The sequence below is a fragment of the Cryptomeria japonica genome, chromosome 7 (genome assembly GCF_030272615.1).
Source record: "Cryptomeria japonica chromosome 7, Sugi_1.0, whole genome shotgun sequence".
Taxonomy (NCBI): Eukaryota; Viridiplantae; Streptophyta; class Pinopsida; order Cupressales; family Cupressaceae; genus Cryptomeria; species Cryptomeria japonica.
This window is the reverse complement of record NC_081411.1, coordinates 750,599,437-750,623,768: the sequence shown is the minus strand read 5'-3', so window position 1 is coordinate 750,623,768 and position 24,332 is coordinate 750,599,437.

The following is a 24,332-nucleotide window of genomic DNA, read 5'->3' as shown; positions in this document are numbered from 1 at the left end:
TTTGATTCATTTTATTGTTAAATTTATTAGCGAACTCTTATTGTCTTATGATCAAAGTTGTTAATTAGGTTCATTTTTTTGGCTACCTATTAATTTAATTAGCAATGGTAAATTTTGTTAGACTTGTGTGAATAATGTTGTCATTGATTTCAAACTAGTCATCTAGTTTGGACCAGACATTATATGAGGTTTGGACATTAGTCTGGATGCAATGGATGTTAGGTTGTTATTGTATCAAAGGATTGTATGCAGTTAGTATGGATGTGTAGTTCAGATGTTGCAGTTTTGGTCAGAAGTTATTATGCAACATGGATAACCTTGGATGATGAATTTAGAGGTTTCATTGAGTTCTCATTGATCCCGGTATCACGGTGTTAGGTATTCCCATTGATCCCGATATTAGTTACCTATCCCAGTGTTAGCAGTTTTGGTAATTATCAGATGTATCTCTTAGAGTTTTGTATTACGATTTTATTGGTATGCATGGAGCCTACATTTTTTAGATATTGGGCTTGATCCTATGATTATGGGTCAGTATTCTTGGGCTTGGGTGACCCTATCCCTTTCTGATAATCTTGGTATATGCATTAGCAGTCAGAGTATGTAAAGGAAGCATGTAGAAGTCTTGCGGAGGCTAACATAATCATATTGATAATGTGTTGGGCTTGGCTGACACACTATTTTGTATTTGTACCCTCCGGTATATGCATATACATATGTAGTAGCATAATGTAGAAGTAGAAGTAGAAGCAGAAGAAGAAAAAAGGAGAAAGAGATTGAGTGAGTGAAGGTGTGTGTGATATGCAAAAGAAATTTGGAAACTAGGATAGCAGTATCTGTGAAGTGAGTTGCAATGGCAAATAGTGTTGCAGTAGTTCTTTACTGGACTTGTTGTGGGATAGTTGTACAAAGATCTATAACCGGATCTACTGTAGAGTTTGTGATTTATAATTTGAGATTAAACATGGAATTGATTCCATGCATTTGGACATGCAAACCTTCTTAGTTCAACCTTTTCAGTTGTAGTGAGCATTTTGACAATTAGCCATCTCTTTGTATATTTGGAGTGAGTAGTTTGACAGTGAGCCGTTTTTGTAATCTGGCAATGAGCCACCCCTTTGTAAACACAATTATAACTAGTTATATTCTTTTGAGAGTTAACACTCTCTGTGGTTTTTACCATTTGGGTTTTCCATGTATAAATCCGGTGTTCATCTTGTGGTTATGTTCTTAATGTTTATTTTGTATTAACTGATTTATATTAGTCAATTTTGTTTGATATTTTTGTGGATAGTCGTAATTAGTGAAATTTTTTCTTTAATTTGTGGGAATACTGATTCACCCCCCTTCTCAATATTTTGGTGCTTTCAATCTGATCAACAAATTGCCCTCATATAAATTTTGGTGAACTTGGCATGAAGTCAAAAACTCTGTGATTTTTTTATATTTTTGTGACATTCTAGGTGCAAGTTCAAATTTTCATAATCGCACTCAGATTTTCATATTTTTTCTAGCGATCTTTGCATTTGCATATTAATTATAACTTATTTATTAAATTGATCTTTCATCTATGATATTATCAATGTCGTATTTGTCCAACAAAAAGTTTGCATTTTTGTGAAATTAACTTTGCATTTGTCCATGAATTTAATGAGCCTTGTTGAGGTATAGGGTTTCAATTTTGTTCTTTTACTGGATCATTTTCACTAATGTTTTGTGCATAGGAGAATGTATTTTTTGTTAATAATAGGATGACCTACATAATATGACCAAATATTCCAAGGCAACAGTTGTGAGCTCAACAAATGCATAAAAGCAAAATATATCTTCAACGAATTTGACAAAAATATAAGCCTTACTATTTATCAAATGTGTTTGCAAGCTTACACCATGCATTATAACGTATCACCTATTCCCATCTTAATGTTTTAATTTTTTGATATATTTTAGAATTAATGTTTTGACAAATTTCAACAGACATAGACAAATATTCGCATCTGTTCACAATGATTTATGCATTCATTTGTAATTGTTCTTGTATCTATACTCAATTTTGTTTTCATTGGTCTACTTGGAGTTTTGCATTTGTCATGTTGTTGTTTCACATTTGACTAGTAATTTACAGTGAGGTAGTACTTTGACTTTTCTAACATTTCTTGCTTTCAATTAAGGTCTTATATTTCTACATGGAAGAGTGAGTTTTTCTCACTACTAATATTTCATCTTTAGCATTTGGTGTTTGTATTTCAAAGACAAAAACAAACAAAAATACTTAGAATTAGTGTTCTTATAGAATGTGTGTTTTTTTCAAGCTCACTCATATTTGGATCTAGTGCACTAAAGATAACATATGCTTGAATTGCTTGTGCACTTGCACATTCTGTGTAGTATCCATTTTATTTTTTTTAGAAGGCTTGCCTCTTCAAAGAAGTGATCACTCATAGAAGGAGGAATGACAAAACTAGATTTTCTGTTCAACTGCTATATAAATGAGTAGCAAGACAAATATTATCTTATAGGGTGAATATGACATAGGTGCAATTTGAGTTCGACAGCCTTCGAACATCAAGGCCCATTAAGGGTTGTAAGAGCTGGTAGTGGGTTTCCTAGTGAGTCTGTATGTGGTCTTGCTCCTCAAACAATTACTAAAAACCTTTTTGTAGAGACCCGCCCATTATTTTGACCAAATATTGTGATTGTTTCAGTGGAAGGGCATAACTAGTTTTTCCCTGAAGATACTCACCATATGGCTCGTATAAGATGAGATGGAAATAACTAGCTTAGCATAAGCTATTTGTATATTCTTAGAGAAAGCATGATTAGGTCATCCTTCTAGTCCTCGAGGTCCTTGTCTATCCTCTCTCCCATTTACAAGAGTGTATATAGCCATTCAAGGTGTCCCTACATTTGCATTAATGAAGATTCCAAGTTGTGTGCTGAAATTATTGCAATAAAGCCTTGTCTTTAAGAGGTAAATACTATCTAAATCATTTACAATTGTGATACTATCAGTGAAAACTTGTCCTGAATTTGGCTTGTGAACATACAATTATGTTTGTAATGCCCTACTAAGGAACCCTAGAAGACAACTCATCTAAATATCTAACCTCAAGAAGACAAACATATATATATATATATATATATATATATATATATATATATATATATATATATATATATATTTATATATTTTAAAAATACATTAACTCATTAAGCTATAATAATGAATAGCATAATATTAAACACGATCTAAAAATTTATCTAAGCACAATTAGAGACAACTAAAAATAATAACATCTATGTCCTCTAAGGTCCCCTAGCATCACTACAAGGCTTGATGCTAACACTTACTAAGACCTAAGAATCAAATGTAATCTAACCATTACATAACATAGTGCCTTCACACCATACTTAGCAAACAAACTTAGCAAATAGAGTTCATAGCAGTTGGACATCCAAAAATTAGAAAAATGTTTCCATTTTAATATTTTTTATGCAACATGCTCAGTAAATCAGAAAGACAGTTGCCTTTGGATCACACTATTTCCTTTTTAAGTAGTTGTTTCCATTTTAATCAATTTTATGCAGTTTTCCTCGACTTTAGTCTTTTATCAAAGGCCTTAAAACGGTGAGTTCAAAGGTTTCCCATAAATCCATTGATGAAAATTGTTAATCAATAATCCTATCCATAAGCATTTAACTGGTTTGATAGCATAGTTTGCTTGTTAATCAATAATACATGCTTTAGGACTTCATTTTCTTGAAGAGATTTTGTATTAGTTTGTAATAAGTTGAAGGCTTCGTGAGCTGTGCAGACAAAAGACGCATGTGGTACAAAGAAATGTTATTAGCTGGATTAAAATGAATGAATGAAATATTATAATTAAGTAATTTAAGGATCGAGAGAAGTTTCAGGTAATTGATTATGAAATTTGAGAACATGAATGATCTTAAGTGTCAGCTAAACTTACTTTTCCCCATCCCATTCTGCCAAAGGTTGTTTTCACAAATATATCATTGATATTCGTTGCATTTGGCCTCAATTACAAAAGCAACATGTAAAATGCAGAATAATAATATTAAGATAGAAATATCAAAGTGGCAAGTGCATCAGTTTGGATTCACTTTATAATGTACACATGTAATATAAGTGAAATTACCTATAGATGATTCATAAGCTATCTATTAAGTTCAAATGTTTGCATTTGACCAATAAATATATTGAGAAAAGGTAGATACACAACCAAAGGCACAATGATAGCAACATCAATTGAACATAAATCCATTACAATATGATATGAATAACATGTACAACAAAATATACAATTTTTAGCATCATTTTAAACATTTCAGTAAAACAAATTGCTTTCTCTCTCAAAACTATGGTACCTGTTAAAGCCCATGAGTTCCTTCTTCACCATTGACATATGATGCCTTGAATGTTAACATTAGATCAAATTTGAATGTATAAAACCACTTAAACTAATCAAACAACAAGATTTAAGAGTACAATTGAAAATTACCTTTTCATCCAGCTTTTTTCTTTCTATCAGTGCCAATATTTGTTTCATTCCTTCCTCATTATTTTTGTAAGATTGCATTTCAGCATCAACCTCCTCCATTATCTTTGAATTCAACTTTGAATTCAACCTCATCCTTTGCTTTGCCAAGGAGTTGACCATTGACCTATGAAGCCATGAATGTTAACATTAGGTCAAATTTGAATGCATACAACCACTTAAGTAAGCTAATCAAACAACATGATTTAAGAGTAAAATTGCAAATTACCTTTTGATCCAACGTTTTTCTTTCTATCAATGCCATTACTTGTGTCCTTATTTCCTCCTCATTATTTTTGTAAGATTGCATTTTAGCTTCATTCTCCTCCATTACCTTTCTATTCAACTTTTTTCTTTCTATCAATGCCATTATTTGCTTCCTTCTTTCCTCCTCATTATTTTTGTATGACTGCATTTCAGCTTCAACCTCCTCCTTTGCTTTGTCAGGGAGTTCCTCATAATTTTGTACTCAATGTGATCTACATTTACGCTCAGTTACACGCCTTTTTTTGTACAATATGGCAACCTCAATTGGCAGTCAACATCACTTTGCCTCTTTTCATTATACTTTCTTCTTTTCTCTAGTGAAGGAGGTGGATGTTTTTGTTGTTGTCCTATGGACTTTCGGCCATGCTTTCTTGGTGGAATGAGGGGAAGGTTGTGCTTTGATGCCCTATGCAAATTTTAAAGTTTTCAAATCCCAAAATCTCCATCATACACCCATGGAACATGAACCATACTGACAAAAATAAAATAATCTACCATCGACCCATTCAATTCTATGATGAGTAGAGTCCTGCACAAACAATTCCAAAAATAAAATAACATACCATTTATAATGAAAAAGAATTGAATGTATAATGTTTAAACAATGACAAATAAAATGGTAATTGTAATATTAAACCCACCTTTTCTTCATTATGATCAGCCTTTCCCTCATTGTTGGCCTCATCACTAGCATCACTCTCTACCTCCTCATGATTAGTGGAGCCATTCTTTTTGTTAGCATCATCCTCTGCATGAGTGTCATCCATCACCATGCCATCCTCTTCATCACCATCATCCTCTGCATTGGCCTCATCCATTACCACATCATCCTCTTCCTCAACCTGATTATCCTTCTAAAATGAATGAAAGGTATAATGTCAAAACTATTTTTTTTTTTTCCCTAGACCTTCCAAATTTTATGGAAGGCCGAGAGTCACAACTTAGAATTCCTCTTTAGATGTCCCTATTGGGAGTTGAACTTGGGTCTCCACAGTGAGAACCCAATGTTTTAACCAGTTAAGCTCAACCCCTTGGACATAATGTCAAAACTATTATCTACATCATAGATTTTATATTCTATATGAATTTCTAAAATTTTACCATTGACGCGTTGCAACAAAACTATAATACAAATTTGACATCTAATCATTAACCTGTTAAATATCTCTTTATAAAACCTTTACTTCTAATATATAAAGAGAGAAGGGAATTCGGCATTGCATTATTTCAGATCTTTGTAAACCCTCAACTTCTAATTTAGCTTTTTAAACCCTTACCTTCTAATTTAGATTTGAAAATATATTTATATAACTAAAGAAAGTAGAGAATTTAATCTCACTATCATGAGAGGTTGATTTATATTCCACGGTATGAGCATTGAGAGAAGGTTGAGTGAGACTAAATACACTATCACATTCTTATCAGAGAATGTTGACAAGGGACTTTTTGGACAAACTTAGTATAGAATGATGCATTTTTATAATATTAATGGCCAGAGTTGTGTGATGAATGATACCCTAATGTGTTTTGTCAGAGTCAGGAAATATAAATTAATATGTTGATTCTGACAGAGTTGAAATAAGGTGACGTGTTGGTCTTCTAAAGGCATACAACGCGTGTGGAGCTGGCATTACAAGTCCATGCATGGGTGACACGTTGCCCTAAAATTTCTGCTCTAGCACGTGTTCGGCTACAATTTTCCCAGCAATTTTAAAGTCAAAACTTGAAAAACAGCTATCTATTTATACCGGGAGAAAAATGTACTACTACCAAGGTGGGAATCGTTAAAATTATAACTTGTCTATTCAATTTTTCCTCTTCCCAGATCTGTTTTTAGTCGTCAATCTATTGCGAGTTCTGTGCCCCGTATTTCGTATAAAACCCATCCAATACATAAGAAAGCTGGTACACGTTGTGGTATGTGCTTAGCTGGGAAATTGCAAATGGCAAACAGGAAGAATGATTTTACATTTCGGAAAGATTGTTCAGATAAGTATGGAATCAGAAGATGGGAAAGCCACAAAGCCACAAGATGAAGATAGAAAAGAGTTGTCAACATTAAATTTGAATACCGAGATGAATAGATCCTAAACAACAAGAAAGAAGAGTTACTGAGTCGGTGAATGAAGAATGAAGAGCAGTGAGAGTTAAGTAAAGAATCCTAAGCTTCTTAAAAGCTGCTGCAGTGCACCACGCCAAAATCTGATCCGTTAAATGCTTGCTGCTCACCTTGTAAATTGTGTATGGAGCACACAACTATTCTAAGATGCACTTCTAAGACGGACATAGCTATTCTCCTTGCACAGTTACATACAAATCATCATATAAAATGGCATACCATCATTCAACATAACAAGGCATACCATCATTCAACATAACATGTTATGGATCCACATCCACTTGTAGAGGAAGCACTAATGTAAATAAGTAACATTTCGATTTTCTAAATTTCTGATAAAAAATGGACAACAAATAAGCATACTCTCAAGAACGAACTGTTGGAAGTGAAAACACTCTGAGAGGGGGGGGGTGAATCAGAGTGTGCCAAATTTTACCACTCAGTTTTGCACATATGACAAATGGGCAGAGACATTACAGGTTACAGAAATAAATGAATTAGATCTTAAGAAACATACTATTGCCAAAGCATGTACAAGTGATCATTAAAATGAATAATTTTCGTTGTGCACTTTAAAGAAAAACAAGATGGCTGAACATATAAAAACTAAATAATTATTGCAATAACAGCTGAGAGCAAGAATTGAAGTATCAGAGCAGCAGCTAGTGAAACACAAAGAGGCAAGATTGAAAAACATAACACCAAAAATTTTCCTGAGTGGAAAACCCTCTTGGGGTAGAAAAACCACTCGACAACAGTCTTTTTATTATCTCAAAGGGCACCAACCCTGTACATTGTTCAAGAAGAATTAAACCCTTGTTCCTCTACAAACTCAAGTTTCAATCATTGGTAGCCTTGTAACTACAAAAAAAATAATGTAATCACAAAGATATCAATGATGGGAACAAAAGAATGGAGCAATAAAATGTATCCAACTACAAAGAAGTTGTTTTTAAAAACCTCAGAACAGAGAGAGTATTTAATCTCAATCTCTGAACTTGAATCTGAAATACATTAATCTTTATGTGCACATCAATGCATAAAATTTTCTAATAAAGCCTCTCTGTCTCCATGATACTCAAAAAATATTTTTTTTCTTTCCCACTTGTTCACCCTTTCAACGAACTATTTCTCTGTTTTATAAACAAAAACAAATCTTCACGAGAAACCCTCGAAGTAGAGTTTCTAAACCCACGTTAGGGTTAGACAAAAAAACTGTTTTACAATACACAGTTACATCAACTATTTTTTTTCTTTTTAAAAACTGCTCTTCTTCAACTGACAGAAGATATTACAAAAACAAAAAACTCTTTCATTTTTCATTTCCAAAAAATGGAAAGAACAAAAAAATATTTACCATAACTGATTCGAAAACCACCAGAGAGTAAAAATGCTTTCTTCATATCGTTCTTTAATCTACTCTCGTGAAAAAGACAATAAAGATGTAGATAATACCTGTCATTGAAGACCACAAAAACACCTGTAGAAATGTGGTAGCAGAATCCACATAAAAACTCCATATTATTCCAAAGAACAGAGTCAAGAATTCTATCAACAGAAAACTTGCACTGAACTGGAAAACATATCAAAAACCCATGAGAAAACTCAAAGAAACGCTCCACATTCATAACATAAGACATGGTGGTGGCTAGGGTTTGAAGTATGTAGAAAGGAATGTGAACATAACCAAGCTTTTTTTTTCCAAGCTTAACCAAGACTTAGCATCCGTAAATGAAAAAAGAAACTCATTTGAAATCCATATCACATTGCCCACCACGTGGATGATAATTTCCAAGAGACTTAAGCGCTCAGTCAAATAACATACTCATTCACCTTTTACTGCCACGCAACCACCCATAATGCCAAATAGGAGTCAAACTTAACCATGATTAAGATTAGCCACGATGTACACTTTTTGGCATCAAGGTCAAAACAGGGTCAACAAACTCCCCCTTTGTCCTTGATGACAAAAACCATACCAACAATGACCTAAAAGGAATAGGCAATCTGGAAAATTGTAGTCATCAAATATATATCATAGAAAGATCAAGTGTCAAGCCAAAAAAAAAAAATGACACAATATGCTGCCCATAAGACTTGTTAATAAGAGTATGTCACAGTAATATGTCACATTATAGCCACTGCCAAAAAAAACTATTAAGATATGATAGTTTGACTATCAAGAACCAAAAACAGTCTGTCAAGAATACCAATATCAATCTGCCAAGATATGTCACTAAAGTATTAAGCGTATGTCCAAAAGAAAGTGCCAAAACTTGAAGATACCAGAACCTGTGATGCAATGATACCAAACCAAAAACCTGTAGAGGCCAAAACCTGTAGATACCAAAACCTGTGATGCAATGATACCAAACCAAAAACCTGTAGAGGCCAATGTAAGATACAAAGAATATGCCAATACAAAAACTGTAACATCAAAACTTGTATAGCATCAATCCCAAAATCTGAGCAAACAATTGTTATCCCCAAAATCTGAGCAAACAATTGTTATCAAAACCTGTATAGCACCTTATCAAAACCTATATAGCACCAAACCCAAAATCTGAGCTGAGCAAACAATTGTCCCAAAATCTGAGCAAAATCTGAGCTGAGCAAACAATTGTATTGTATAGAGTACCAGATGACAATTTTCTCCCCCTTTTTGTCTCAAGGACAAAGGAACAGAATAGCACAGGGCTGCTCAGTAGAGAGCTATGCTCCCCCTTAATATGTGTAGGAACTAAGAAGAGAAGACTGAGAGAAGACTCCCAACCTATCGCGAAGCCTCTCAAATGTGTCTTTAGATAAAGCTTTTGTAAATATATCAGCAACTTGGGCTTGTGAAGGAACAAACACTAATTGAAACTCATTAGCCAACACCCGATCTCGTAGAAAATGGAGTTTAATGGCAACATGTTTAGTGCGAGAGTGCATAATAGGATTTTTTGAAAGATTAATCGCACTAGTATTGTCACAATAGATTGAAATGGGCTTAATAGTAGAAATGCCCATATCAATAATTTGATGAGACATCCATATCAGTTGTGTGCAACATGTAGTGGTTGCTATATATTTTGACTCTGCGATGGACAGAGTGACACAATCTTGCTTTTTACTGTGCCAAGCAACAAGACAATCACCAAGAAAGAAGGCAGCTCCACTGGTGCTTTTACGATCATCTAGACAACCGGCCCAATCAGAATCAGTGAAGCCAACAAGAGTGAAGTCATTATTACTGGGATACCAAAGACCATAATCTAGTGTGCCTTGAACATATCTAAAGATTCGTTTTACAGCATTCAAATGAGATTATTTAGGTGCAAATTGAAAGTGGGAGACTAGACATACTGCAAACATTTTATCTGGTCGAGTTGCAGTTAAATATAATAGACTTCCTATCATTGACCTGTACTCAGATTGATTTACTGCAGGTGAGTCATCAGATTTGGTCAATTTACAACCTATTTCCATTGGAGTGCTGACTGGTTTACAATCTGCCATATTAAATTTTCTAATCATCTCTTTGGCATATTTGGTTTGTGACAAGAAGATACCTTGCTGAAGTTGTAACACTTGAAGACCAAGAAAGAAATTCAGTTCCCCATACATAGACATTTCAAACTCAGATTCCATGATTTTAGAGAACTTTTTAGATAAAGAGTCATTATTACAGCCAAAAATGATATCATCTACATATATCACAACCACTAGGATATCATTACCTTCGACTTTAACATATAAGTTTCTATCTACAGCACCTCTAGTGAATCCATTTTCTCTAAGATGATTATCCAGTCTAGAGTACCAAGCTGTTGGAGCCTGTTTAAGGCCATAGAGTGCTTTCTTTAATCTGTATACACAATCAGGTTTGTCTGCAACTTCAAAACCTTCCGGCTGTTCCATATAAACTTCTTCATCAAGATAACCATTTTGAAAGGCAGATTTGACATCCATCTGGTAAACTTTAAATTTTTTATAGCAAGAGTATGCAAGAAAAATTCTGATTGATTCTAATCTAGCTACTAGTGCGAATGTTTCTCCAAAATCTATTCCTTCCTGCTGAGCATAACCTTTACAAACAAAACGAGCTTTATTTCTAACAACCTTCCCAGATTCATCAAGCTTATTTCTAAAGATCCATTTGCCTCCTATCACATTCTTATCATCTGGCCTAGGTACTAACTCCCAAGTTTGATTTTTCTCTATTTGACTGATTTCATCTTTCATTGCATTCAACCAACATTCATTAGATAAAGCATCAGAAACATTTTTGGGTTTGAAATCAGTTACCAAACAAAAATGTTCAGCCAGTTGAGCTTGTTCAGTTGTTTTTGCCCTTCTTCTAGTCAAAATACCTGCATCTATATTGCCAATAACTTGACTTTGAGGATGTCTCTTTGTTATAATTTTTGAGGGTGTATAATGGAGAATACCTGTCTCTGCATTTGAATTCTCTGTATTTTCTTCATCAGAACTTGATGAACATATTTCATTTTTCTTTTCTGTTTCTGCAGGTTTAGGAACTTGATCAACCTTTGTTAAAGTAATTTCCTCTTCCTCAATATCCTGCAAATCATTACTTAACAAAAATTGTTCATCAAACCTTACATTTATTGTTTCAACAATTTTATTCAGTCTATTATTGAAACATCTATAGGCTTTGCTATGAGTAGAGTATCCAAGAAAGATACCCTCATCAGTTTTAGCCTCAAAATTTCCTAGATTTTCTTCATCTCTTTTTAGATAACATTTGGCACCAAAAATTTTGAAATATTTGATAGAAGCAGCTTTTCCATACCAAAGTTCATAAGGAGTAAAGGTAGATTTTACCCTGATTTGTACACGATTCAAAATGTAAACAGCTGTGTGTATAGCTTCTTTCCAATACCTGTCTGGTAGATTTGCTTCATTAAGCATTGTGCGAGCCATTTCTTTGACTGTTCTATTTTTTCTCTCAACTACTCCATTCTGTTGAGGTGTACGAGTAGCAGCATATTGTCTCTTAATACCATGTCTTTCATAGTAATCAATGAATTCTTGTGAAGTGAATTCACCACCCTTGTCTGATCTTAAGCATTTTAATTTTAGATCAGATTCTCATTCAACCATTTTTCTGGAAATCTTAAATCTATCAAATGCTTTGGATTTGTGTTTGAGGAAAGTGACCCATGCCATGATGGTATAGTCATCAACAAAAAGCATAAAATATTTTTCACCATTTATTGACTGTGTCCTTGTAGGACCACATAAGTCTGTGTGTACAAGCTGTAATGGTCTAGTAGAAGAATGTTCTTTAGATTTGAAAGACACTTTTGTTTGCTTTCCTTTCAAACACTCTTTACAAACTGAATTGAATGGTTTATTCAAAATAGACAAACCTCTAACATTCTGATTTTTACTGATCCTAACCAGATTGTCAAAATTTATATGTCCTAGGCGTTTATGCCATAACCAATTTTCTTCTATTTGACCCATAAGACAAATGCCTTCATTATTCTCATAATCAGTGGAATCAAGCAAACTGTAGACATTGCCAATTGTTCTCAAACTAGTAGCAACAGTTTTACTAGATTTATTTTTGATAGTACAATCTTAAGAGATAAAAAATACACTATAACCACTGTCACAAATTTGACTGAAACTCAATAAATTGTGCTTTAACCCTTCAACAAAGTACACATCATGACTAGGAGTATCATCATTTTGTAGTAATATACCTTTACCTCGTACATAAGCTCTTGAATTATCCCCAAAGCATACAAAACCACCATTAAAGTCTTCAAGATGCAGAAATTTATTTCTATCTCCTGTCATATGGTGTGAACAGCCACTGTCCAACACCCATAAAGATTTCTTATTTGAGAAAAGTGCAGTTTGCACTATCATTGATTGCTCAATACCAGATACAAACTTAGGTTTCCATATTTTATTAGGGCTTGCCTTTGTTTTGCACTGTATAGTAGTATGTCCAAAAGTGTTACACTTATTACACTTTACTGTGTTTGGAAGGTCATATCCTTGATTGTAACTAAACATAGGAGATCTTTGTTGCAGAAATCTGCAAGTATTAACCTTATGACCAAACCTATTGCAATAGAAATAGTATCCATGAAAGAAGCCAAACCTAAAAGGTTTTGTTCTGTTATAAGTCTAAAATGATTTTCTAGTTGCAGGCTTAGTGTTCTGTCTTGATGACTCAGCTTTATCAAAACCTAAACCAGCCAAATCTTTATGCAACTTTTGCTTGCTCAAGATATCATTTAGATGTATTGTACTTTCATACTGTTCAATTTTTTTTTGAAGTTTTGTGGACTATTGTTCTAATGTTTCAATTTTCTTTTCTATTTCTTCAAGAAGGGACTTCAAGTTTGAGATCACTAAATTTGCATCATTCAACTCGACTTGTAGAATCTGATTTGAATTTTCATGTGAAGCTACAAGTTTCTTTAACCTCTTTATTTCTTTTAAAGCACAAAGCAATTCTCCTTCAAGATCAATTTCTCCTTGATCTAAATCTTCAAATTCATTTTTTGTTTTGCTAGTTACATCTTCTAATTCTCCCATAAATAGAGTTTCATCACCTTCACAGGGTGAATCATCTGATTCATTTCTAGAGTCTTCTTTAGTAAAAAGACTCTTCTTTTTCTTGAAGGTATTAAATCTCCTTTTAGGATTCCACATTTTCTTTTTGTAGAATTTTTCTGGTTTTTCCTCTTCACTGTTTTGATCACTTAGAGGACATTGAGTAGAAAAGTGTCCAGCTTTGCCACAATTAAAGCACTTAAAAGGTAATTTGCCCTTATATTTCTTTTTTAGTTTTCTAACAAAAAGGGCTTCTATAGCATCTGAAAGTTCAAATTCACTGTCAAGTTCTTCTTTCTTTTCTACTTTAAAAGCTGTTTCTTTTGAAGAAGAAGGATTATTACCTATCCTCATCTCATAGGCAGTAAGAATGCTTTGTAGGTTATCAAGTGTCATGGTAGAAAAACTTTTCTTTTCTTCTAAGGTTGAAACCTTAGTTTCAAACTTGGGTAACAAGTTTCTAATCACTTTATTGACAACTTCCTTTTCTTCAACCTCTTCACCAAGACCCTTTCTCGAATTTACTATTTCATCAACTCTAAGAAAATAGCTTGCTACTGTTTCATCTTCTTTCATTCTTAAAGATTCAAACTGATTTTTGAGTGTAAGAATTTTAGACTCCTTAACCTTAGCATCCCCTTGATAAATGGTTTCAAGTTTTTTCCAAATATCATAAGCAGAAGAACAATGCATGACTTTAACAAAAACATCTTTAGTGAGACCACATAAGAGAGCATGCTTAGCTCTGGCATTTAACTCATATTTGGTTTTATCATCAGGATCAATAGGAATAATGGAAGGAACTGTATATTTTGTGGTCACAATATTCCACACATTAAGATCAACTGAAATGAGATAAGTTTCCATCCTAATCTTCCAGAACACATAATTAGTTCCATCAAAAAGACGAGCTCTTGAAAGTGAAGCGCCTTCCTAAGTTTGAGCCATAGATAAAAAAACTTCCAAAAGACTAGGAACAATCCCTAGGGTAGACCTAAATGGAGGGAACCTGGCTCTGATACCACTTGTTGGAAGTGAAAACACTCTGAGAGGGGGGTGGGCGGGTGAATCAGAGTGTGCCAAATTTTACCACTCAGTTTTGCACATAGGACAAATGGGCAGAGACATTACAGGTTACAGAAATAAATGAATTAGATCTTAAGAAACATACTATTGCCAAAGCATGTACAAGTGATCATTAAAATGAATAATTTTCGTTGTGCACTTTAAAGAAAAACAAAATGGCTGAACATATAAAAACTAAATAATTATTGCAATAACAGCTGAGAGCAAGAATTGAAGTATCAGAGCAGCAGCTAGTGAAACACAAAGAGGCAAGATTGAAAAACATAACACCAAAAATTTTCCTGAGTGGAAAACCCTCTTGGGGTAGAAAAACCACTCGACAACAGTCTTTTTATTATCTCAAAGGGCACCAACCCTGTACATTGTTCAAGAAGAATTAAACCCTTGTTCCTCTACAAACTCAAGTTTCAATCACTGGTAGCCTTGTAACTACAAAAAAAATAATGTAATCACAAAGATATCAATGATGGGAACAAAAGAATGGAGCAATAAAATGTATCCAACTACAAAGAAGTTGGTTTTAAAAACCTCAGAACAGAGAGAGTATTTAATCTCAATCTCTGAACTTGAATCTGAAATACATTAATCTTTATGTGCACATCAATGCATAAAATTTTCTAATAAAGCCTCTCTATCTCCATGATACTCAAAAAATGTTTTTTTTTCTTTCCCACTTGTTCACCCTTTCAACGAACTATTTCTCTATTTTATAAACAAAAACAAATCTTCATGAGAAACCCTTGAAGTAGAGTTTCTAAACCCAAGTTAGGGTTAGACAAAAAAATTGTTTTACAATACACAGTTACATCAACTGTTTTTTTTTTTTTTTAAAACTGCTCTTCTTCAACTGATAGAAGATATTACAAAAACAAAAAACTCTTTCATTTTTCATTTCCAAAAAATGGAAAGAACAAAAAAATATTTACCATAACTGATTCGAAAACCACCAGAGAGTAAAAATGCTTTCTTCATATCGTTCTTTAATCTGCTCTTGTGAAAAAGATAATAAAGATGTAGATAATACTTGTCATTGAAGACCACAAAAACACCTATAGAAATGTGGCAGCAGAATCCACATAAAAACTCCATATTATTCCAAAGAACAGAGTCAAGAATTCTATCAACAAAAAACTTGCACTGAACTGGAAAACATATCAAAAACCCATGAGCAAACTCAAAGAAACGCTTCACATTCACAGCATAAGACATGGTGGCGGCTAGGGTTTGAAGTATGTAGAAAGGAATGTGAACATAACCAAGCTTTTCTTTTCCAAGCTTAACCAAGACTTAGCATCCGTAAATGAAAAAAGAAACTCATTTGAAATCCATATCACATTGCCCACCACGTGGATCATAATTTCCAAGAGACTTAAGCGCTCAGTCAAATAACATACTCATTCACCTTTTACTGCCATGCAACCACCCATAATGCCAGATAGGAGTCAAACTTAACCATGATTAAGATTAGCCACGATGTACACTTTTTGGCATCAAGGTCAAAATGGGGTCAACATGAACATTATCTTATTTTATAACACTATTGCTCTATGAGCTGGTATTCTAATTGCAAGTAAGCAAATCTAAAGTTTTTGATGAAAGAATGTTTTAAGGCACAATACATGAGAAGGTTAACACACCTTGGACTCTAGATTTGGAGACACAGTAGAGTTACACAGATTATAAATTAGTTTGGTAGTATGCACATCCCCTCCCTAAGTTGACGACCAAACCACTTCTAATGCATGGGGCATATAGGATGCTAAAATACCAAAGATGTGCCTTATAATTTTGGCTTGAACTCCCACTTTGGACATGAGCTTTGGCTACATGATTTTTGGGGCGTGAAGTTGCTTTTCTTAGCCCTATTTTTTATTATCAAAATTTAGAGTAAGCTAGTGCACCTTCTTAGACATTTTTTTATTGTTTGGCAATCTCCAACTCAAACTAAAAATGAAACTTCTTTCTTAGCCATGCGAAAAGATTTGGATGCGAAATTAGTATTTTGATCTTTCAAAAATGTTTTAACCGACTGTACCAAGATTTTATTGAATGCTAAAACAAAGAAAATTTTGATCACAAGTGGTCGACAATCTGATGCTAAAACAAAGAAAATTTTGATCACAAGTGGTTGACAATCTGATGAAAAGTATGGTTGAAATATTGAATAACCGAGGTCAGCGCCTTTTAATTTGGCACTTTAGTGTATTTGAGCCTAACTACAAAGTCTTTCAAAATTTTAATTGTTTCCTGAATATTTGAATTGAGGGAGTTTTTCCTGCATTTTGCCCAATTCTTGTTTGATTATCAACATCTTTCAATACTATCATTTGTACATTCTCCATGCAGGGTTGCTTTAAGTTCCTATACAACACTTTGGGTATCTTTTACTTTTTCCTTGTTCTCCCACAATGTACATGAAGTGAATGAAACAAATTCTTAAACCCTTAGTAACAAAATATTATCTGTATTACAACTATCAAATACTTTGTCCTTGGCTTTCTTATATGTATTCATTATCATATTGATGGCCTAGACTCACTCTTTAGGAATTTCCATATTAAAATTATCGAGCATTGGTTTAATCTTTAGGCAATATGAACAATGCATAACAAGTTTTTATATTTCTACAAGCATTATAGAATAACGTCATGAAGTAGAGAGCCATTAGCCATATAAATAGAATACAAAGATCTATTTTTATTACCATTACATCATCAATAAAATATAACTAAAATAATCTATGAGAATTAGCAATCTCATGTGAAGATAAAATATATGTATCACTCTCAATGATAAAATACATAGATAAAAATATAGTGCTACGAATGATGAAAGATACGAGCATGGTGCAATGACATATCATGCATAGAGGAAACACATACATCCATAAGAGAAAATGACATAAGAGTATCAAGGATGGAAGCATCATGAATAATAAAGCATAAAAAAATATAGACAACATCAAATCTATATAGTCTTATGACAATGATGTAGAGTCATATAATGTCACATATCTATACTATAAATATATATGCACAAAATTGTCATATAGGCATACAACAAAGGAACTTAATGTGATCACTTTTGTCTAGGTGAAGGGAAGACATCATGGGGTACCTTTGACCATCTAGTGGATGGAGAGGCATACAATGATGGGTTTTCTTTTAACTGATTGACTTAATCTCCTATCTATTTTTTTTTGGAGCTCCACTCAATACAATAAAAGTGTATACATTAATATATAAAACATTATTAGAATGACATATAACGAAATAATCATTATTATGATCTCATCATCTTAAAAAAGAAATCCCTCTTCATCTATAAGATGGGTAGGTTCACAAAATAGCGTTGTGAAGCCTTACGACAAACATCAAGATACATATTAAAAAAAAAAAAGAATATTATTCATATTTTGACTAATATACAGATAAAATAGCAAATAGAATATTTTATTTCTAATCTATCTCATGTACCTTTGTCAAAGGCATTGAAGATGATACTATCGAAACAACTTCATAGTCTAGTGTGGTATGAATATGAAAATGAGCATTAAAAGAGTGCATGTGTAGCCGAGATGGTGTGAAGGCGAATCATGAGGCATAGTGTTAGGCTAATGATCCTGGTGCTACACATCAACTCCATTTTGATTCTCACTAGGATTACCACAAACCCTTTTGTCAATGGGCCCTTGGTCTACTGGTGAATTTGAATGGCTCCAAATGAGCCCACTAGGGATCAAGTCTTGCAGAGTGCAAGCCTCACCATCATAAGGGATGAGGCCGAGATCATGACCTGGCAAAATTTGGCGGAATGGATACCCCTCTATCCTTGGCTCTTAGAAGAAGAGGTTGAGCCTATTGGCTCATTCCCCTATATCGGGTGGCAAAAAATACTTTGTGAAGGCCCTCGCTAGGTTGGCATCTCATGTGCTTCATGTCCTTTCTGGGTTGTCGTGCTCATAGGTCTGGACCTCCATCAAATAAAAAAAGGAGCATTAAATTATATAAATAATTTAAAATAAAATAGTCAAGCTTACCTCAACATAAGATGTATGGCAACTCCAACATGTGATTTTTAAAGTCCAACATTAATTTGTTCAATATCCTTTGTGAGTTCTAATATTACCATTCATACAAGGTTAAACAACTTATATGTACCATGTTATTATGTTTTTATTAATACATATTTGTGTACTCAACCATGTTGTGTAATAAAAAATTGAAAGGCCATTAAATGTACGATGAACAGTTCAACCCTAAAATTTTTGTTACAATCATTATAGTAATTTAGTTAATCTTATATTTTCAAATGAAATACAATAAATTGAATAAGACCTTGTTCAAATTTTACCTATTTATCAATGCCAAATTATATTTCATTAAGTAGCTAATCTATTAAGACAATATAATCTAATAAAGACATGTCTTCTTGTTGGCTACATGTATCTTGATCATCCTTAAAACCCATAATAAAAAAAATAGAAAAAAATCTATAATTTTGACATAAGTGAGGTGAATCTTGAGACCCCTTAGACTCAACCCCATTACCTTGTATTAGACACTTAATATACTATAAAAATGATTGATTGAGTTTATTGACAATAAGTTCTTGACTTTGATACACTCTTTTAGAATGGAAGGGATTGAGGAATTCTTAATGTCTAATATGGAAACAACTTCATATTCTAGAGTGGTTTGAATATGAAAAAGACTATTAGATTATGCAATTAACTGAAAATGAAATAATGTTATTATACTATCAAAATCTACCTAGAATTATTTTATAAATATATAATGGTCTTAAAAATAATCAAGCTTACCTCAACATAAGATGTATGGGCAATACAACATACTTGTGATAAATAAAGTCCAACATTAATTTGTTCAATATCCAAAGTGACTTTTAATATTACCATTCATATGAGGTTAAAATAATGTGTACCATATTATTATTTCTTAATTAATGCATATTTATGGCCTCAACATTGTCGTGTGATAAAAAATGAAAGGCCATTAAATGTAGGGTGAACACTTTAACCCTAAAATTTTGTTACAATCATTATAGTAACTCAATTGATCTTATATTTTTAAATGAAATATAATAAATTGAATTAGACCTTTTTCAAATTTACCTATCTATCAATGCCAAATCATATTTCATTTAGTATTTAATCTATTAAGACAATCTGATCTAATAAAGATGTGTCTTGTTGTTGGCTACATGCATCTCGATCATCCACAAACCCATAATCACAAAAATATAAAATAAAAAATCTACAATTTTGACATAAGTGAGGTAAATATTGAGACCCCTTAGACTCGCCCTCATCACCTTGTATTAGACACTTAATATGATATAAAAAGGATTGATTGAGTTGATTGACAATAAGGTCTTGACTTTGATACACTCCTTTACAATGGAAGAGATTGAGGAATGATTAATGTCTAGCCTTGCAAGGGATCTCATTTCTTAGTTTTGGATAGATTGTGCTCCCACTATATCTTGTGTAGAGTGCCAACCTCTACCTTGGAACTCTTGCATGCCAAAACAGTTTGGGGTTTCATTGTAGACAAAATTTTAAGAGTTTTATCAAATGTACTATCAGGCCTCATTGTTATTGCATGAAGAACAATGATAACTTTAAGAAACCACCTCTCAGAAAATTCTATAAAATCTTGGTGAATATTTAAATTTATTTTTTAAAAAATAATAATATTTTTTATTGGTGAATCTTTCCTTTTTTTTAGAGAAAAAAAATTATTGGCAATTTTTTTATATCATTTTTTGGTAGAAAATATTGGTGGACCTTGGAAAATAATAAGAGCATGCATTAATTAATATTGCAAATCCTTACAATTAAAAAAAATAGTCATTTATAGAAAAGTAAACACCTAAAGGTGGAAATCATTAATGAGTTTAAGGGGTAGAGTCTACATTATTTAGTTTCTACCATTAACTTAAAATAATCTAATAGCCCTCTTTGTATATTGTGAGATAAAATGTACCAACAATTTCTAATACACATGGGAGCAAAAAATGCTTTTAGAACATTGATTTTCATTGAGGTCAACAATTCAAAAGCAATTTCAAACCCCACGAGCATTACAAATTGTATGTATAATTTATCTCATGGAATACAATGAAGGTCATTAGATTATATTTTAAATCAATGGTGGCAACTTAAGATTTTTTATATAACCCTAAAGTAACTAATAATTATGATATATTGTTGGCAACTTAATTTAGATTTCAATAATAAAATATAAAGTGTTGGCAAATGAATGTATCAAATATTGTAACGAATCTTTGAGTTAATGGTGATTTAAATAACACTAAAATAAAAAACTATCAACCACCTATCCCCAAAATTAATTTTTTTAACTCTCGATGGTGGCACTAATGGATAGGTAACATCCCACAAGTACCATGTATGTGTGCATTAGTTTGTTGGTCAATGAGCAATGTGCAAAAATAAAATTTCAGTATTATTTTAATTAATTCATAAAATAATTTGTTGGCATAATATTATCTTATTTTTTTCCTCTTGCTTAGTTGAGTGTTAATCTGGCCACTCACAAAATCTATGTGAGAATGAACAAATTTTGGTGAAGTGGTAAGTGTAGACCATTTGAGGTCATTCCCATCAGATTTCTCTACTTTTTATCATCTTAAGTTTTTTCTTATTATTTTTATATTACCTAGTATATTTTTTTCATCTCGAGATGATATCAATGCATTTTTAAAGGGCATTTGTATGGTTGTTCTTCATTGAAGTTTTCATGAAATGGTGAATGATGGTGTTTATCAGTTGATGCGGAATTTTGAATTCCAAAACATTAGACTTACTCACTCAAAACCATTTGTATCTAACTATTCAATCATTTTTTTATAATAAAAATAGACAAAAACTTATCTCCTCAACTTTTAAGATGTTGTGTAGCATTTTCATGATAATCAAAATAGTGATATGATGATTATACAATTTGAGGTTCAATTTAAATGAGCTCCACTTATTAATCTTTTCTTTTTTATCTTTTAACATAGTGCAAACACACTATAATATACCCATTTGTAGATTCTATGAGATAAAAAAATGGGTGACCACTTTTGATCCCCATCTTTCTACCTAATTCTAACTATTATTATGAACATTGAACCCATGGAATCAAATTTCTCTAGCACAAAGACTGAGAATGTTGAGTGGAAGTAAAACCACTATAACATTTGGACAAACTCTGTATAGACAACCTGAATTACTTTTAGACAAACTCAGTGCAGAAAGATACATTTTATAATATTAATGGCTAGGGTTGTGTCATGAATGATACCTAATGTATTTTATCATAATCAAGTAAAATACATTTAAGATTTTGATTTCCACAAAGTTGAAATAAGGCGATATGTCGGGGTTTATTTAGCAAGCACATAGGTGACACAAAACCCTAAAATATTTATGCTCTGGCATCTGTATGAGATGTGTTCGGCTGTAATTTTCCAAAAGTTTCATAGTCAAAACTTATAAAGTAGGTAATTGTTGATAATGGTAAAAAAAGGTAACACTACCAAGATGAAAATCATTAATGCCAAATCATTTGGCTGACCAAATTATAACATTTGTCTTCAATTTTCACTCTTGTCAGATCTATTGTGAGTTTTGTGCCCCGTTTTTGTTGGAAGCGGCTATCTATCCACTTAAAATCGACTAATGTGATGAAAGCCCACAAGTAGTTGTATATTCCACCATTTATAATGTAAATAGTGCCCAACTATGAAATTATAAATGGCAAATGGGACGAATGATTTTGTGTTTTGGAAAGCGGGCGAGGAAAGATTGATGGTATTAGTATGCAATCAGAAGATGGGAAAGCTACAAGATGAAGATAGAAAAGAGTTTCCAACATTAAATTTGAGTACTGAGATGAATGAATCCTAAGCAGTAACATTGAGTATGAAGATGAATGAAAGAAGAAAGAATCCCAAGCAGCAACATATGTGCTTCTTAGAAATTATTCAGATGTGGATGGCTTAAATCACACACATTAAGCTTTGACTTTCAGGTTTAAAAGTGTTAAAAACTCAAAATTGACAAGTGATATTCTCTAGGCTTAATATGTTGCTTACTGTATGTGGTTTAAGGCTGGTTGTTGTGGTGCACCATGCCAAAATCTGATCTTCAGATTCTCCATTAAATACTCACAATTAATCCTCTACCATCCACCTTCTAAATTGTGTATGGGACACACAAAATGTGAGGCGGCTCTAAGACAGACACAACCATTCTCCTTACATAGTGACATTCCTAACATACAAATCATCATATAAAAAGGTATAACATTAGTGAACATAACATTTCATGTTAATATAAATATTTATAATTATCAAGATCTGTATTTATATAAATATTAATATGTTTATAATATATTATTTTTAAAAAATCAAGTAAAATGTGTAAAGAGATATCAAATTTGAAGATATTTAATATTCATAAATAATAATAATAAATCATCAAATTTCTTATTGAAAACAACGAAGAAAAATCTAAATAAAGAGGAAATAAGATTTATGAAATAGAAATGTGTATATGAATATTTTCTAAAAATAAGAAAATAAATAGTAAATAAAGATTATTGAACTTATCATAAACCCAAAATAAGCACTTAAGTGATTTTAGTATTATGATTAACAAGTGCCACATAGTGGCTAGTACTTGCTGTTTAACATTGCAATAGAAATAATAAATCTAATTAAATATGTGAAATTGTAATTTTATTGTAACTTATAATTATATACATTGTGGCTTAAAATTAAATGTATTGTAATTTGATTTTAGTTTGGATGGATTGATTGAATATTCCATTATCTTCATAGGAGAATTCTCAAATTTGATTTGATGCCTAAACTAAAAATAATTTTATATAATATTTTGTCAAACAAAATGGTTGAATATTTTTCTATTAATATAAGTAATATTATATTTAATAATTTATAATCTATTAAATATAAAATAAATATATAATTTATATTATTAATTTATATATAAATTAAACTATATAACAATTATATTTAAATATATGATTTTATTATTTATATTTAAAATATATGTAACATTTACATTATATAAAAAAATAAAATAAAATATGTAACATTTATATATATATATATATATATATATATATATATATATATATATAATGTAAAATGTAAAAAAATTAAATTGTACCAATATTTGTAACTACAATTTCTAACATGTTATTTCCTTTGATGAACACTTCCACCAATTCTAGATGTAAAATATGTTCCACATATATTAAAAATATCAAATTAAAAATTGTATACTATATTATATTTAATATTTATAAATGTTTACTATTTAATTATGTATATATTTTATATTTTATATATGGCAATATTTATTATTTAACTATGTATCTAGATATATATTAAATTTATAATATAATAATATTAAATAATATATCATTCTAATTAATTTATTAAGAATTAAATAAATATAATTATAATATTATTTTTAAAATTAATTGAAATATTATTACAAGTACAAAAATTAACTAAAAACTCCTATTTGTTTGTTGTTTGTAGTATATTAATTAAATATAAATTATTTTTATGTGAAACAACACAATATTTTTTTAATAATAAATAACAATTAGTAATGTAATTTGTAACAAACAATTTGTCTTGGGAAACACGGTTTTCGA